This window comes from Octopus sinensis, linkage group LG14 (genome assembly GCF_006345805.1).
Source record: "Octopus sinensis linkage group LG14, ASM634580v1, whole genome shotgun sequence".
Taxonomy (NCBI): Eukaryota; Metazoa; Mollusca; class Cephalopoda; order Octopoda; family Octopodidae; genus Octopus; species Octopus sinensis.
This window is the reverse complement of record NC_043010.1, coordinates 26569576-26589497: the sequence shown is the minus strand read 5'-3', so window position 1 is coordinate 26589497 and position 19922 is coordinate 26569576. Positions and strand designations below refer to the sequence as shown.

The following is a 19922-nucleotide window of genomic DNA, read 5'->3' as shown; positions in this document are numbered from 1 at the left end:
CGTTGGAGGGAACGAAGAGCCAAGGGCTCGGCCGGGGAGATGTTGAGGCGCCTGGAGAAGTTGAACTGCTCCAATGCACGCTGACAGGCGCCCGCGAAAAGATCAACCGCTAGGAACTGGCCGGGGGCAGGCGTCCACGGGGATGGTCGGCGGCCCAGGTCAGTGAAGCAGTCCTCATCGTTGGATGCGGGTGGTGAGTCGTGGAAAAATGCACCCGACCGGACGCAGTGCACAAAGCTGTGGACATCAGCTCGCGTCTGGAATTCCTTACAGGATGGAGTGAGGGGGATGAAACGCAGACCCCTACCAAGGACAGAGTGTTCCGCCGCAGAGAGGGGAAGATCAGGGGGAATGGTAACAACAGACGGAAGTGGAGAAGGGGTGGGTGGAATAGAAGTACGAGGGGTGGATGGAATGGGAGTAGGAGTAGGAGGGGTGGTAGGGCTGGTGGAGGTCTGAGGGGGAGGGATTGGGGAGGTTTGTGGGGGTTGTTGGGAGGGACAGTGGGGTTAGGAGGGGAGAAGGGTAGTGGCGTCGGGTGTGGTGGAATAGAGGAGTGATTGGAGTTTACGAAGTTTGGTATTGGAAAGAAATTGATGGAAGAGGTAATTCAAATGGATAATGAAGCATAGCGTGTTTGGAGCATGGAAAGGCGGCAGAGAGGAGAAAAATGTGGAAAAAGCAGGAGGGAGGAGGCAGTCGATGGTATGTAGTTTAGAGAGATTGGAGCGAATGGTGGCACACATAAGGCGGTAAGATGTGGTGCGGAGTATGGGTAAGATGGATATATATATATATATATATCATCATCATAAATTAATGTCCGCCTTACGTGCTAGCATGAGTATGTATATATATTAAAAGTCAGGGTATACTATGCACCTTTTTGTTAGAAAGAAGAGTTAAAACTCTCCAAAGTCACGCATCTCTCAGACACGTTCATAGTGTACCCTGATTTCTAATATATATTTTTTGCCTATTTCGTTATGTTTGCTGGCCACTTTATCATTATTTTATTTAAAGATAATGATAACTTATTTGAATTTTGAACTTTTACATGCTTGCTAATGTTTGTTTGGAAGTCGTGGGGCCTTCAGTTGAACAGACATGCACGGAATGGTAAATGTATGTTAAAAACAGTTTACATAGTAAGCCAAGCTGGTGAGCTTTAAGTGTCAGTTTGGCACAGAAAGTGAAATCAATTGATACTGGGATATCCTCTCTCCCCTTATAAATGGGGACAACCGTGTTTTTTAATGTATTTGTTACATTCTCCATGTCTGTTTACATATAGAAAGAGATGCATGGTTTTGGAGAGTTTTAACTCTTCTTTCTAGCAAACAGGTACATATTGTACCCTGACTTTTAATATATATTTTTTGCTTATTTCGTTTATGTTTGCTGGCCACTTTGTCATTATTTTTTTTAAAGATAATGATAACTTATTTGAATTTTGAATATATGCGTGTATATATATATATATATAAATATATACACTCACACACACACAAACATCATTTATCTTTTGCTTGCTTCAGCCATTAGACTGTGGTCATGCTGGGGCACCACCTTCAATAATCTTTTTGTTGAATGAATCAACCCTGGTATTTATATTTTTTCATTAAGCCTGGTCTCTTTTGCTGAACCACTAAATGACAGGGACATAAACACACCAATACCAATTGTTAAGCAGTGGTTGGGGACAAACACTGGCACAAAGGCACACAACATACACAAACATATATATATGATAATAATGTCCTGTTCTGTGACAGAAATTTCAACAAAAAAAGTACTCCATTTGTTTTCTATGATATATGCTTACACACACATGATGGGTTTCTTTGTTTCTGTCTGCCAAGTCCACTCACAAGGTTTTGATCAACCCAAGGCTATAGTAGAAGACACCAGCCCAAGGTTCCACACAGTGGGACTGAACCTAGAAGCAAATTTCTTACCACACAGCCACACCTGTGCCATGTGACCGTGTGTGTATCGTTGGCGATTTTCTTTCTCCGTCTTCCCTTCTTTGAACTTTTTCTATATTTCTGACGAAGAGCTCCGCTCAAAACGTGAAATCCTCTTTCTTTTCTTTCCTTTCCTGAGCATCCAATAACACTGTACTTATTCCACGTCCTTGCGTTGTTGGTTTTTCTTGCTTGTTCATGTATGGATTGAGTATATATATATATATATACATATGTTGGCATCCATGCTAGTGGAGCGCTAAGAGCACCATCCGAGTGTGATCGTTGCCAGTGCAGCAAACTGGCTTCGTGCCAGTGGCACATAATAAGCACCATTCAAGCATGATCGTCACCAGCATCACCTTACTGGCACTTGTGCCAGTGGCACGTGAAAAAAAAAACATTTGAGCGAGGTCGTTGCCAGTGCTACTGGACTGGCTCCTGTGCAGGTGGCATGTAAAAAACACCATTTGAGCGTGGCCGTTACCAGTATCACCTGACTGGCCCTCGTGCCGGTGGCACATGAAAGCACCCACTACACTTCCGGAGTGGTTGGCATCAGGAAGGGCATCCAGCTGTAGAATGCTAGATCAAGATTGAAGCCTGGTGCAGCCATCTGGTTCGCCAGTCCTCAGTCAAACTGTCCAACCCATGCTAGTATGGAATGCGGACGTTAAATGATGATGATGATGATGATATATATATATATATATATATATACATATATATATATATATACATACATACATATATATATATATATATATATATATATATACACATATATATATACATACTTTATATATATATATATCAAAATAAAAACATGATGCCAAGGATTCAGCGGTACATATGTTTCAGGCCATTATTAGACGGATTTATAACAATGCATAATGTGTGTCTATGGCCTTCTTCAGCCGCGCACAATTACTACTTCAAGGACATGTATTACATCAAAAATTCTACGTTGGGGATGCAAATCCTCTCAGTCGCATACGACACAATGCAACACCAGCACAAAAATGAAGCGTCCATCCCGTCTTTCTCTCAATGTAGAATGTGCCACCAGCACGAGGGCCAGTGAGGTGATACATTGAGAGAAAGACGGGATGGACGCTTCATTTTTGTGCTGGTGCCGCATTGTGTCGTACACGACTGAGAGGATTTGCATCCCCAACGTAGAATTTTTGATGTAATACATGTCCTTGAAGTAGTGATTGTGCGCGGCTGAAGAAGGCCATAGACACACATTATGCATTGTTATAAATCCGTCTAATAATGGCCTGAAACATATGTACCGCTGAATCCTTGGCATCATGTTTTTATTTTGATTAATTTACTCCACCACCTACACCACCAAACGGTATATACAGGTGCTTACAATTATCAAGTACTCACCCTGAATTTATTATATATATATATATATAGATATATATATATATATATATATATACACACACACACATAGAGAGAGAGAGAGAGAAAATTTTTAATGTGTGTGTGTGTTTTTGTTTTTGTTGTTGTGTCCTTCCCTCATAAGTATGCAAACTTATGTGTGGGGACTTGTCGAAGTCGAGTCGAGTCAAGTCAAGTTTTACCAGCAGTCGTAAACCATACTAATTATAGTTATAATGAGTTAACGCAGGATGATTAAAGGTTGAAGAGCTGAGGGTTGGAAAGGAGGTAATAATACATCTTGGACTTGTAGTACACTGTTGTTGTTGTTGTTATTGTTATTAATATTACTGTCGTCGTCGTCATCATCATCATTGTTGTTGTTGTTATTGCTGTTGTTATGAAAAATATCACAAATGTCAACTGCTTTGGCAGAAACAATTCAAAATTTCCTAAAGAAATTTCTCAACATGTAAAACTATTTCAGTTCATGTAGACATTGTATATATGTATGTAATAGGTGAACATGTGGGTGTGCGATAAGAAGGTTGCTCCCAACCGCATGGTTGTGGGTTCAGTCCCACCATGCAGCATATTGTGCAAGTGTTTTCAACTTATGCCATGGGCTGACCAAAGCTTTCTGAGTAGATATGGTAGATGGAGACTGAAAGAAGCCTGTCTCTCCTGGACTAGATATGCTTAATGAAAAATAACTTAACTAAATTTTAACATCAAATCCTCCGAAATAATCACCTTGCCAAGCAATACACCAATCCTGGCATTTCTGCCACTTTTGGAATCCGGTCTGGAAGTCGTTTTCCATAAGAGCGTCAAAGACCTTCTGCAATCTGCTCTGGATCTCAACAAAAGTGTTAAAATGGCGACCTTTGAGCTACATTTTGAGCTTGGGTAAGAGATGGAAGTTCACAGGTGCTAAATTGCTGTAAGCTTTCTGGAGAATGCTCAATCTCACTGTAGTGGACTTCCTAAGTTTTACGCAAAATTTCAAGTTATCTCTTTGTTCCAAATTCCTGTCCATGACAAAAACTGCAGACTACAACGTATATGTGATCACACAAATTTCATAACTTCTGAAGTAAACACAGTATTGTCACTTGGCACACTGCCTCATGAAGGTTACTGCTAGCTCTCACAACCATGTGCTACCATCTGTTGGTGTGCTACAGAACTAGTCCAAAAACACTTTGATACTACCTTATAGATATATATTTTTTTTAAATGTCTTGCAAGTACTTGGTGACCTTGTCAGTGCAGGTGCCACGTAAAAAGCATCCAGTCCACACTGTAAAGTGATTGGCCTTTGGAAGGGCATCCAGCTGTAAAAATCCTGCCAAAACAGAAGTCTGGTGTGGGCGTCTGCCTGGCTGGTTCTTGTGGTACCATCCCACCCATGCCAACATGCAAGACAAATGTTAAACAATGATGATGATGATGATATGAATATGTCTATCTATGTGTATCTTTATGTCTGTATTTGCTCCTGAACACTGCTTGACAACTGGTGTTGCTGTGTTTATGTGGCATAACTTAGTGGTTCAGCAACAATGATTGATAGAATAAGTACCAGGCTTAAAAAGAAGTAAGCCCTGGGGCTGATTTGTTCAACTAAAAATTCTTCAAAGGGATGCCCCAGCATGACCACAGCTTAATGACTGAAACAAGTAAAAGATGAATATATATTATATATATATATATATATATATATATATATATAGCAAATAAGAAAATGGAGGAGAACAATAGGTGGTTCATCAACTTTTGGACATTAAATTTTGTTAACTTATTTAGTTATTAAACTGTTAATTATAATAACATACATATAGCATATTATTCTTTACATATAAGATATAAGATATAAAATATAGTAATATATAAGGATGCCAGTAATTATTATAATAAACATGAATATAAATTGGTAAAATAACTTACAGGAGTTTCAGCCAATAGACAAAAGTACCTCATTCTACCTATATTACTCAAGTGGATTGAGGTAATAGGTAGATGACCATGAGGTACTTGTATATATATATATTCTTTTATTCTTTTACTTGTTTCAGTCATTTGACTGCGCCATGCTGGAGCACTGCCTGTAGTCAAAGAAATCGAACCCAGGACTTATTCTTTGTAAGCCTAGTACATATTCTACTGGTCTCTTTTGCTGAACCGCTAAGTAACGAGGATGTAAACACACCAGCATTGATTGTCAAGCAATGGAGGGGGGATGAACACAGACACACAAACACATACACACACGCACACACATATACGACGGGTTTCTTCCAGTTTCCATCAACCTGATCTACTCACAAGGCTTAGGTCAGCCCGAGGCTATAGTAGAAGACATTTGCCCAAGGTGCCATGTAGTAGGACTGAACCTGAAACTATGTGGTTGGTAAGCAAGCTACGTACCGCACAGCCTCTCCTATATATTTTTACAGAAAACAAAAGAGGAAGACAGGTGATGGAAGAACAAGCAGGTGTATTAGTTTCATGCTCAGGAAGAATGGAAAAGTCTTTGACATTTCGAGCATATGCTCTTCGACAGAGCTGATCGAAAGGGTAAAAATGAAGAGAGAATGTATAAAAAGCACAGAGAGAGGAAAAAAATGTGCATGGATTATTGGTTCAACAGGATTATGTATGTGTGTATATATATATACACATACATAATCTTGTTGAACCATTATATATATATATATATATATATATGAACGCCATGTTGGATCGTTAGCCCCTACACGCAATTTTTTTCTCTCCTTGTTTCTTTTCTGTGTATCTTTCTGTCGAAGAGCGTAGGCTCAAAATGTAAAAGACTTGTTTTATTTCTATTCCTGAGCGCCATACTAATACTTTGTTTGTTTGTGCTCCACCAGGCTTCGTCTTTTGTTTATTTTCGTAAACCTTCCCGTTATATATATATATATATATATAGATATAGATATATATACATACACACACACATACACATATATGTGTGTGGAGACCCCCTTTGGTCATGTATGACCATGGGATTGCACCTAGAAAGTTACCATCCGAGGCACAAGTCTGGGCAAGGTTGTTTATGGAAGGCCAGCAGTCACCCATGCATATCAGCCTCCCCTCTCCACACCACCGACGTTATCCAAGGGAAAGGCAAAGGTCGATACAGCTTGGTACCAGTGACATTGCAATTCATTTCTACAGCTGAGTGAACTGGAGCAATGTGAAATAAAGTGTCTTGCTCAAGAACACAACACGCAGCCCTGTCCAGGAATTGAACCCACAACCTCACGATCATAAGCTCAATCTTAGAGAATAATTTCTTCACCTTCAACAACAAATTCTACAGACAGAAATCAGGGACGGCAATGGGAACGAAAACAGCTCCCACTAACGCCAACTTAGTCATGGGATACCTGGAAATCACCCTCTATAATAACGTTCTTAACCAATTTGGCACCACTCTCCACACACACATAGAGAAGAACTGGAAGAGATATCTTGATGACTGCTTCATCCTTTGGCCCGAAACCGTCGAGAAGCTTAACGAATTTCACACTCTTATAAATGGGCTCAACACAAACATTATTTTCACAATGGAATACAGCCCTCAACAAATTCCCTTCCTCGACATCCTCATTAAAATTCACAACAAAAAAATAGAAACAGACATATACTACAAGCCCACAGACTCCAAGCAATACCTCCCTTTCAATTCATGCCACCCTAGACACGTTAAAATTAACATTCCCTACAACTTAGCCAAGAGAATTTGCACTATAGTCTCCAAAAAAACACCCGTCTCTTACGTCTACAAGAACTCAAGGGCACATAACAAGCAGGGATTACCCCACTCACTAATTGACAATGGGATCCAACGCGCCCTAAAACTCAGCACGCAGGAACTTAGACGCCCTAAACCTGTTACAAACATCGAACCCCATACTCTACCATACATCTCTACACACAACCCCCTCCAAATGAAGCTTTTGACACCATCCTCCAGAACATTCCTGTATTACAAAAGGACCATAGAATGAACCAAATCCTCCTAACACACGAAATCATAAAGAGCAAAAGGCAACCCAATCATTGAAAACCACCCTAACAAATGCCAAAGTACTGCCAACCACAACAACTAAACCCACAGTAAACAAATGCAATAGACCCAACTGTGGTATATGCATCAACCTAATAGAAGGTCCGGAATTCCTTTTTAAACAAGGACAACGTTTCACAGTAAAACACAACTTCACATGCGCATCAAAAACCTAGTATAATGTCTTAACTTGCTCGGGCTGTAATGAACACTACATAGGCCAAACAAAAAATAGCCTCCGCCAACGCATGACTGTCCACAGATCCCAAATAAAAATACAGGAATATAGAAAAATAGCATTTAGTGCACATATTGATACCTGTGCCGCACAACTCCATCCCAATTTTAGAATCTTTCCCCTCTACAAATTTAAAGACAATTCCACTCATACCCAGCGAATAACCATGGAATCCCACCTTATTAATAAATACAGACCACTTCTAAACAGATGCCTCTAACACGAACCCACAACAAACACACTTACACCTGCACACACCCTACACCCACACCTTTACCCAGATATTAACACCATGACCCACACAAATATATGGTTCCACACATACACATAATTGAATACGGGTGCAAAACATCCAACACTATTTTTTGGAATGGCTGTAAATATTGACTTCACACAAATACGTTGCTTCCCGATACAGGCACAAGGCCAGCAGAACTATAAATATTGAAAATTGTACCCACACACATACACATATATACACGCGCGCGCGCCCCAACATACATATAAACACCACACGCGCGCACACACATACATACATACAGCTCTCCCTGTTCTAACGAACTTACTTACTTATCCAGTCAAGCGGAAAATACACTCCCTAACTACGCGCTAAAAAGCTATTTAAAATATCCACATGACGTCTACTGACCAGCCTGAACCATAGAATTTTCAACAACACTATTTTCGAAAATTCTAAACATTCACGTGACCTCTTTATTATGGCCAATAAGAAATTTAGGCGGGACACTAGCCAAATTTTAACTTCTCTGGAGCCTTTTTTCTTACCCCAACACCACTCCATTCAAACATTCACGTGACCCCTTCATAATGACCAATCAAAATTTTAGGCGCGAAACCAAGCAAATCCAAAACAACTCTGGAGCCTCTTTTTTTCACATATAAGAGACAGACTCTAATCTCTCTTTTATATTTTGATAAGCATAACAAATGCGCAACCGGTAAAAAGAACTTTCACCTAATTAAATTACTTAAATTACTTCAATTATTTGTCAGCATTTTCTTCATTTCCTTTTTTATATATCACCACTCGTGTTCGACATCTCCTTTTTTTAAATATATATATATATATATATATATATATATATATATATATATATATATATATATATGTATGTGTGTGTGTATATGCTTGTGTGTCTGTGTTTGTTCTTCTTCCAACATCGCTTGACAATCAATGCTGGTGTGTTTATGTCCCCATTACTTAGTGATTTAGCAAAAGAGTCAGAATAAATACTAGGCTCACAAAGAATAAGTCCTGGGGGTCGATTTGCTCGACTAAAGGCGGTGCTCCAGCATGGCCACAGTCATAAAAAAATGAAGAAGTTACTCCTTTTAAATCTTTATACACTAATTAAATTTAGTTAAAGATTAAATATTAATTATACAGTAATCAAATAGAAACATTAAAATAATCCTTTTTACTACTGGCACAAGGCCTGCAATTTTGGGCGAAGGGGAAGGTACTTGTTGATTAGATCGAGCCCCCCACCCCACCTCCCCAGTGCATGACTGGTACTTATTTCATCGATCCCAAAAGAATGAAAGGCAAAGTTGACTTCAGTGGAATTTGAACTCAGAACTAAGCATTTTGTCTGGCGTGCTAACAATTCTGCCAACACAGACGTTAAACATTTATCTATCTTTTATCATCATCACCACCAGCACCATCATCATCATCACCACCACTACCCTCATCATCATGATCATCATCGTCACCACCACCCTTATCATCATCACCACCACCACCCATATCATCACCATCACCACCCTCATCACCATGATCATCATCACCACCACCCACATCATCATCATCATCATCACCACCACTACCCTCATCATCATGATCATCATCGTCACCACCACCCTTATCATCATCATCACCACCACCTACATCATCATCATCATCATCACCACCACCACCCACATCATCATCACTACCACCACCATCATCATCACCACCACTACCCTCATCATAATGATCATCATCGTCACCGCCACCCTTATCATCATCACAACCACCACCCACATCATTATCACCACCAGCACCATCATCATCATCACCACCACTACCCTCATCATCATGATCATCATCGTCACCACCAACCTTATCATCATCACTACCACCACCCACATCATCATCATCATCACCACCACCACCACCACCACCACCACCAGCACCATCATCATGTTTTGCTAATCTCTTTATTCTGACCTGGGTCTGACACTGGGGTACCTTGTTTCTATGTCCCGATACCCTTCCAGTCGCCAACTGTCACTTGTTTCCAAACAAGATAATCATCTTCCGGTCTGTCAAAAATAGTAACAGCCAAGACATATTTTAAGTGAAGAACTGGAAACAAGCAACACGAAATGAGTCTTTTGCTTATAAAGACTGTGCAACAGGTCAAGAAGTCTGGACATGCTTTTGTGGCAGACAACAAGCAAATGAAACCAGCAGATGCAATGGAAATACAAACTCACACACACACACTAGGCTTGTCTTTAAACTGCTCCTGATAGTGAGTCCCTAGTTTGGGAGTTCCAAGGTTTTGAACAATGTGGAACCCCCTCTTAGCCACTACTGTTGCCATGTCTATTCTGTCAAGGTCCCAACTATGGATTAATTAGCATGGTAGGGAAGAAGCTCCCAACACAATCTCTCACTGCCTTGTGAAAGAAAAAGGTTTCGGGAGTCAACCTCAACAGCAGATCAAGGAGTTGAGTCCCTCAGGTGGTCTGGTGCCCCTTTTTGATACCTTTCTTGGCAACTCCAGGGTAGTTGGAGCTCTCCAGCCCTGTAAAGTAATCCACTTTGGACAAGGCCATTACAATGTAATGGCCTACAGCTTGCTGGTCACTGCAGCTATTTTAGCCAACTGGACCACTGTGGTCAGACCTCCAAGTCTAAAGAGTGGGATCAGCTTGTGTGGACTGACTCTCACTTGAAAACCATTAACCACAGGCAGGAAGAAAAAGCCCTGCAGTGTCAGGGATCAGTTTGCATAGCCAACTAAGGACATGCTGCTCTTCCTCATGATCTTCAGACACAAAGAGACTGCCATCATATATGTATATAAGACAGGCTTCTTTCAGTTTCCAACTTGCCATGGCTATACTTTCCCAAGGTACCATTCCGTGAGGTTGAAAAACAGAAAGCACATGAGTGGAAGAAAAATTTCTCGACTACACAGTCATACCAATACGATTAAATTCATAAACACATTGAATAATCTTTTCTACTCTAGGCACAAGGCCCAAAATTAGATCGACCCCAATATGCAACTGGTACCTAAGTTATCAACCCTGAAAAGGCAAAGTTGACCTCGGCGGAATTTGAACTCAGAACGTAAAAACAGACAAAATACTGCTAAGCATTTCGCCCGGTGTGCCAACATTTCTGCCAGCTCACTGACTTAAACACATTGAACAATATTTATACAGTAATTAAGGAGGCAAACTGGAAGAATCGTTAGCATGCTGGGCAAAACACTTGACCACATTTTATCCATCTTTACATTCTGAGTTCAAATTCTGTCAAGGCCAAATTTGTTTTTCATCCTTTCAGGGACAAAAAAAATAAGTACTAGTTGAACACTGAGGTCAATGAAATTAACTTATGTCCTCCCTTGAATTTTCTAGCCCTGTACTGAAATTTGAAACCAATATTTATTTAATAATTAAATTTATGTAGTCGTCAAGTAATTCATTTTGTATGCTTTTTAATTCCTATAAGCAAAAGACATAATAACATTTATTTTTTCTCTATTTATTATAATAATGATTGCAAGAGGAGAAGATAATTGTTTGGTCATGTGCTTTTAAAAGAGAATAAGAAGATATTATTGTCAAATAAACTGTTATTAATTTAGCTTTTTTTTTTTTGTTTATTCATTGCAAAAAAAAAAAGAACATGACGTAAATGAGACATAAATGTTTTACTGTGACAGACCGGTCATAGTGCGAACAAAAACCAAAAATGTGAAAATATTTAAAGAATGATTGTTGTGATAAAATAACAAGAAGGCAAGAACGTCCAACTGGATATGAGAATGATTTTCTAAATTAAAAATGTTTTAACATTAATGTTTTCTATGATATATGTTTACACACACACACCAACCATACCACACGTATGTTGATGACACTGAAAACAACAATGACATTGATTAAAATGGTGACGACATTGGTGCTGGTGATGATGACAATGATGAGGATAAGGCTGTTGACAGTGAAGATGATGATGAAGAAGATGACAATGCAGACAAAGAAGGGACTGATGTGGCAGAGTTGTCAGAGTGTAGGACAAAGCCAAAATAACTCCCAGTATTTTGTTACAGTTTCCTTTGCCCTCAGAGTTCAAATCTCATCAGGGGCAACTTAGCCTCTCATAATATTTCTGACAAAGTGGTGGAGGAAGCATTGATAAAATTCTATAATAGTTTAGGGTTGAATTGCAAGAACTTTGGTTTGGATTCTTTGCAGTGTTTGTTCTGGATCTTTATGGTTTGAGTTCAAATCCTACCACGGCCCCTGTTTGCATCACCAAACCCATACATATGGGATGTCCAGGCTAAATTTGACAGTCTGCATAAATGGAGAAGGAAACACAATATATCAAACCCAAAAATAAGAATATATTTAAAAATCAAAAAATATCCACAAAAGATCAGTGATTCTCAAAGTGGGTGGTGGAAAGATCCGGGTGCAGATTGATGAAAAATGGGGCGATAATGGGGTGACCAAAACAGGGCAATGGATGTAAAATAAAAAATAACAGGTCAATTAGATTAAGTTTTATTTGTAAAATACTACGCCATATGCCCATGGGCTTATGGCGTAGTGGTTAAGAGCACAGGCTACTAACCCCAAGATTCCAAGTTCGATTCCAGGCAGTGACCTGAATAATAATAATAATAATAACAGTGAAATACTGTTGTTTTGAATATGCTGCAGAAAATGGTCTGTGCCTGTGATGGAGAATGGGGGGAGGGTACTAGGAATGTGACCCTTGAAGGGGGCAGCAGCCTGAAAAAGTTTGGGAACCACTGCAGTAGATTATGACAGAGAGATAACAGTTTACTCAAAGTAGCTGGCTTCAGTGAAGAAGGCGAAGATGGTGAAGGAGGAGGAGGTGGAGGAAGAACAGGAAAAGAAGGAGGTGGTGGCAGAGGAGGGGTGAAGCAGTCAGGGGAGACACAGGAGAAGGATGATGAAGAACAACAATAAAAACGGCCACATCAACATGAACGCCATCGGCCCCTATACGACTGTGAGCAGTCTATGATACCTTTGGGCAGGTGTCTTCTACTGTAGCTTTGGGCCGACCAAAACCTTGTGAGAGGACTCGGTAGATAGAAACTGAATGAAGCCTGCCGTATATATACGTGTACGCGTGTTTGTGTGTGTGTGTTCCCCATCACTGCTTAACAACTGATGTTGGTGTGTTTATGTCCCCATGACTAAACGGTTCAGCAAAAACGAAAGTGAAAGAATAAGCCCTTGGTTTAAAAAGGAAAAACATACTGGGATTGATTCATTCAACTAAAAATTCTACATGGCTGTGCCCCAGCATGGCCACAAACTAATGATTGAAACAAGTAAAAAAAAAAGATATAAACTCCGTTAGCAATGAACCAATGACAGATGAGGGTCACTATGAGGGTGAGTCGGGTAATCTGTCAGTTTAGGGTGTTTAAAAAAGTAAATAAAAAAGGGGGGAATAACAAGCGGGTAGAAATAAGTAGACCTGGGTGGCGATCTTTCATTTTGACTGGAATTCTGTCAACAAACTACTTGGTAATTTCTGTGAGCACGTGTTGTCTCGTCAACTGTCAGTTAAAGTATCAAAGTGGAAAGAGAAAGCTGATGGGGTGTACGTGCATGTATGCTTGTTCCACTGTGTGTGTGTGTGTGTGTGCGCGCGCGCTTGTTCTTGTTTGTGTGTTGGCGTAATTTCGTTATATCTACGTTCCACAACACGTAAATATACGAAAACAGAACAAGCACACGCACACACACACAGGAACAAGCACGCACACACACACACGCATGAACACACACACACACACACACGCATGAACACGCACGTACAACCCAATAGTTTTCTCTTTCCACTTCGATACGTCAACTGACAGTCGAGTATTTTGTTGACAAAATTCGCGACAAAACGAAATATCGCCACCTGGGCTATCGCCACCGAAAAGTGAACGAAAGTCTTTTTCTTTTATTATTTTGGAACAGAATTCTTCCAGATGAATTCCAGTAAATATGACAAATAAATTGTCCGATGTTCCAAATTGTCGCCGTAATTTTCTTTTCACCCGCATCCACATATTCTCCACGTTTTCGAGTGGATCTCCTCATTTCTGGGATCCACAAAGTTCTCCTGCTGCTCAATCACTTCGTGAGTGTCGATGCCGTCATTTCGGCTTCATTTTTATTTAAACACCCTAAACTGAAAGATTACCGGTCACTCGAACTGTTAGAAAAAGTTGTGAAACTGCTCTTAAATCATAATCTACTGTCTTCATAAATGAGAATAATTTTTTAATCACTCTGTGTGCAGGAAGATATATAAGATATTTACAGTTAAAATGCCTTTGATTAAAGGTCTGTTGAAGCTGAAGTTAAGCAACTCTAAGCACCACGCTAACAAACAACAGCAGCAACAACAGTCCCGGGCATTGTATATTAGTTTCAAATTTTACAGCAATTTTTGGGGAGCGAGTAAGTTAATTACATCGGCCCCAGTCTTCAACTGTTACCCGAAAGGATGAAAGACAAAGTCGAACTCAGCGGAATTTGAACTCAGAACGAAAAGACGGACGAAATGCCGTTAAACATTTTGCCAGTCCAGTTTCGCCACCTTTCCGGTCGACAATATATGAAGGGACAAATTTAGAGTGGGAGCGACTCGTTTTTGATATTGTGGTGAGACTAGAAACCACGACCCGCCCCCACAAGTTCATAGTAAAACTTTAAAAAAAAAAAGAAATCGTAAGTCGGCCCAAATTTTCAGGGGAACCGACTTGTATCTAGTATCATGTCGGGATTTGAAATCCCACCCTATCCAACCACAGTAAATCTAAATGATTTCTCATATAAGCACAAATTTGCTGCGGAAAAAATCCTACCCGGCCACTATAAATAGAGCAATCTTAGAAAATTGTTTCCTATTAACATCCGTCTTACGAGATGGATGTAATTTCCGATCGGCGGACTTTAGGAAACTCTATCACTACCTCATGGAAAAGAAAAAAGGACAAAGAATCGGATGATTGTTTCCTTCTGTGAAGAAATTTTGTGTCCAAAATATTTAACTTTTTACAATTTTGATCTTAAATTCAGTGCCCTTACCGTCAACTGTTACTAATGTACGCGTCCCACGAGATGGGTGTAACAGTAACATTAATAGTAATAGGCGGGATTTGAGAATTTGGAAAGATGAAACTGAATAAATTTTCTAAAGACATTAGATCTGACGCAGCAGCCCAAATCTTTTTCTTTCATTCATTTTTTTTTCCTACATTCCCCAACTCAATCGTCTTCTTAACAGTGAGTAAACGAGGCGCATGAATAATGGGTTCGACTTGCTTAAATAGAGATTTAATCAAGATGTTTTATCCATTAATCGTATAACTGTAGAGAATATAATTTACAAAAGCATATGACCGATTAGCAAAAGTGAATTAAAAAAAAAATAAATAAGGCATTTGAATAAAGAGAAAAATAAAAGGTATACCCGACCCCACAAATATGCACTTCCGCAAGGAATTAGGATATCCCAATCAAAAACGAAAATGTGACATAACCGCAGTTGGTGTTGAGGCTGAGCAGCTGGATGTCAAACATAGCGAACATTTGATTCTTGGTTGGGACAGGGAGCCAACGACGACAAATATTCGAAGTCGGCGACACAAATTCCGCCGAACGTCTTCGACTGTCACGGACTGAAACATGTAAGAATTCTACAATCAAATTTCCATACTCTGACTATCTTGAAAAATAAGTGGATGCTTATCGGATAGTCTCAGATATATTGTGTGAAAAAAAAAAAGACGAGATGATCACGGAAGGAATGTTTTTTTATCATAGGACAACTCGGTCAGAACTGATATGGCCTTAAAACAACGGGTACATAAGCACAGAAAACTGTGCCGCTACGGTTGCGAGAGGATGATTGATGTTCCCAACAAAACTGGGTTTCAGCGCCCCTAAAACATTTTTTTCTTTAATTTTCACAAGGTTAAATTGCAAATACAATAATAAAAGTTTTCAAGTTTTTCATTAATATAACTGAGTGAAAGGGGGAGAGAAAGAGAGAGAGAGAGAGAGAGAGAGAGACTGTCTCCATATATTTTGTTAAAAGCACAAAATTGAAAACATGGATGATAAGAGAACTGTTGATCTCTTGTAGACACATAATGAATATTCTCTTCATACATCAAATAATTCTTTCCAATTTTGACACAAGACCAGCAATATTTGTGGAAGAGACGTTGATTTCATTGGCCCTACTACTTGTTAATAAGACAGGATAGTCATCGCAGGATTTTTTTTTTCATCGGGGTTTTCTTCTTGATCACAGCTGACCCGGACCAGGAAGCGAAGCAACAATTATATGTAACGTCCCAGATACATCATATCCCGTTAATGAGACAAGACGGTCATGGGAGGATTTTTGTTTTTCTTTTGTTTAATCAGGGTTTTCTTTAAGATCAGGGCCAACCTGGACCGGAAAGCGAAGCAACAACAACTGCATGTAATATTAGGCCCTCCTCGAACTAACAAGGAAATATCTGTGTGGTGGCTTGTCCTGAACGAAATAGCAGCCAAATATTTCTTACATCAAACCCTCACTGGGAACAGCGCATTGGTTAATGTAATCCAAGATTTACTATGCCAGATAAATAAAAGAAAAAAGAAAACAGGATGAGCGTTACGGCTGGGATGTAATATGCTCATAGGTCTATTTAAGTAAGCTTGATTTGGGGCCGATTATCATATAAGAAACAGCAGCTAAATCTCTCTCTCAAAAAAAGAAGGAGCTATACCATTATGAGTGCTATGTATACTGTCAGAGAAGGAAAAATAAAACGGGATGGGCGTCACGGCTGGAATGCATAAATCATAGTTCTTCTTAATTAAGATAAAGACTGGGGGCCTAACAACAACAGCATTAATATACTTCTTACATGCTTCATCTAATAGGCTAATCTCTCTCTCTCCTCCTTTTTAATGGACATCTAAGTAGGGAGTGTCGATGTTTTAAACAAATCAGCACTGAATTTTTTCTTAATAAAATAAAAATACTGTGAAGATAGATTTGTTTAAGATTTACCTTCTTTCACTCAATTTTCCGATACTTAAGTAATTTCCTAATATAAACAACCGTCGAGTTTCTGGCTTATTTCTCTCAGGCTTTTACTGACTTAATCCGCTCCGTCACCAGGGCAACGGAGCTCAAGCTGCACGTGGGTTGCTATGGAAACAGATAACGACCCGCGAAACCTGTGTACGTTCGCTAGGTTTGTTAGAAATAGCAGTCAAATTTTCATTAAATAATAATAATGGGCTTATTGTATGCAGTACTCAGGCGATCAACTTCAACAATTATGTACACTATCGACTTAAACAACGAAAGACACAATATAGGTATATGTTTGTGTGTGTTATATAATATAAAGTTTTAAGATACTATATATATATATATATATATATATATATATATATATATATATATATTGTGTGTGTGTGTGCGTGCGTGTGGACGGAACTGGTTACATTGGCTGGAATGTCTCCTCATGTTCTATCAGGACCAACTACAAGTTAAACAACAGGCATGGGAGTGGCTGTGTGGTAAGTAACTTGCTTACGAACCACATGGTTCCGGATTCAGTCGCACTGCGTGGCAGCTTGGACAAGTATCTTCTACTATAGCCTGGGGATCTTTTCCTTTTGAACGGCACTTTGTAACATAATTTCTAGTTAACTAAACACTTTTAAACTTCGTATACTGGTAGAATGTGTTTATAAAACATCATTTTCTCTTGGCTTTATTGAGAAAATTCTATAGGTTGTAAGATCGTCTGAAATTTCGGCAATTTTAACCAATCGCTTACGTCCATTTAGGTAAATAACATTCTGTGCATAATGAATATGTCCCTCGTTTAAGAAACAGATTGGGTTTATTTACATTTGTGAAGAAAAAAAGATACCCTTCCCCAACCCCTAACCCTAAATCTAAAATAGATTGAAATGCAATAGATCGATACTAGGGCCATAATTATGGGTGACATTTTCATTTGACACCGCTAGAAAATAATCCCATTTTCCGTAGCGGTGTCGTATGAAATTGTAACCCATAATTATGGCCCTAGTATCGATCTATTGCATTTCAATCTATTTTAGATTTAGGGTGAGAGTTAGGGTTAGGGTTAAGGGTGGGGGAAAGGTATCTTTTTTCTTCACAAATGTAAATAAACCCAATCTGTTTCTTAAACGAGGGACATTTTCACACAGCACGGAATGTTGTTTACCTAAAAGGACTCCAGCAATTGGTTAAAATTGCCGAAATGCTCGAAATTTCAGACTAAATATCTTACAACCTATAGAATTTTCTCAATAAAGCCAAGAAAAAATGATGTTTTATAAACACATTCTACCAGTATACGAAGTTTAAAAGTGTTTAGTTAACTAGAAATTGTGTTGAAAAGTGCCGTTCAAAAGGAAAAGATCCTAGCCTGGGGTCGACCAAAGCCTTGTGAGTGGATTTGGTAGACGGAAACTGAAAGAAGCCCGTCGTATATATGTATATATATGTATGTGTGTGTTTGTCCCCCCAACATTGCTCGACAACCAATGCTGGTGTGTTTATGTCCCAGTAACTTAGCGGTTCGGCAAAAGAGACTGAAAGAATAAGTACTAGGCTTACAAAGAATAAGTCCTGGGATCGATTTGCTCGACTAAAAGGTGGTGCTCCAGCATGGCCACAGTCACATGACTGAAACGAGTAAAAGAGTATAATAACTCTAGCATTAAATACTATGCGAATCAACGGAAGAAGAGTATTTACGTACTTGTTCAACATGCTAGAAATAGCAGCCCTCTTTCCAATACTCATTGCCATCTTCATTGCCATCTTCAACGAAAAGGGACATATATTAGACTAGTGTTCCTTAAATTGGTAAATACCATTCACAGATCGTGTATTGAGGATAATTTTAAACCATCCCATCTTTTCACCAATGAGAAGAACAAAGTAGATTTAGCATTCATAATAGTTTACTTTTTTCGTGGTGTTGTCGATAAATTAAGAAAAGGATTTCATATTATCCTAAATTGATTAAACATACACTTGCCGCCTTTTCTAACCCACCACGGTTCCACCACCATTATGAGAAACCTTGTATTTGATGATGTCTTAGGTATCCCTGTAACAGACAGGATGATCACAACTCAAAATACTTGATCGATTGTAGGCGTTTGATTGGTAAGGCTTAACATGAGCTGAACAACAATGAAGCATCTACGTGGTCGCTCGGTCTTTCTCAGATTGCAACCCTGTAGACTTAGAAACTAGACACATTGGACAAAAGTAGGCTTGAATAAGCTGGGGAGCTAAAGAAAAACACATAGATAATAAATAATAAATAAAGATTTTCGTGTTTGAAAGATCTTCCTATAAGTTTTATACACTAAAAGTTCATCGTTGAATTGGTCCATTGGATGTCTATAACCAACGATGAGAATGCTCACACTCTGCATTATCATCATCAGCATCATTTGATGTCGTCCATCTTCCATGTTGGCATGAGTTGGTTTCTTTGACTAAATCCGACAGATTTAAGGATTACTTCATGCTCCAATGTCTACTTTGGCATGGTTCCTAAGGCCGACTGAACATCCTTCCAAGTGCCATTCACTCGTGTGTACCCAAGCTACATGGTGCTTTTTTTTCATGGCACAAGCACTAGCGAGATCCACCATGCAATTTGCAAGATTAGGATCCCTTTCAGTTTAGTGAGGCTACGGTGGAGAGGGAGGTGCTTTATAGTAAAAGATAAGGGTTAAAGTATGAAAGGAGGGGTCAGAGCAGAACAGGTTTTCTGCTGTAGACCTTATAGAAGAAAGGGTGGGGTGTAACCAAGGAGGAGCTGATTCAAGAGATAAAATAGTGGTGACACGCTGTTAGGGTTGTAAG

The 19922-nt window shown here is 39.3% G+C and overlaps 1 protein-coding gene across 1 annotated transcript in view; it reads right to left on the bottom strand.

The window, feature by feature from the left end:
• The window catches only part of LOC115219486 (cilia- and flagella-associated protein 99), a 499146-nt gene extending 481968 nt beyond the window's left edge, over positions 1 to 17178 (bottom strand). The window contains exon 1 of the mRNA XM_029789657.2: positions 17061 to 17178. The gene's annotated coding sequence lies outside the window, so the exon portion shown is untranslated. The remainder of the gene's footprint in view (positions 1 to 17060) is intronic.
• Positions 17179 to 19922: the final 2744 nt, after the last annotated feature.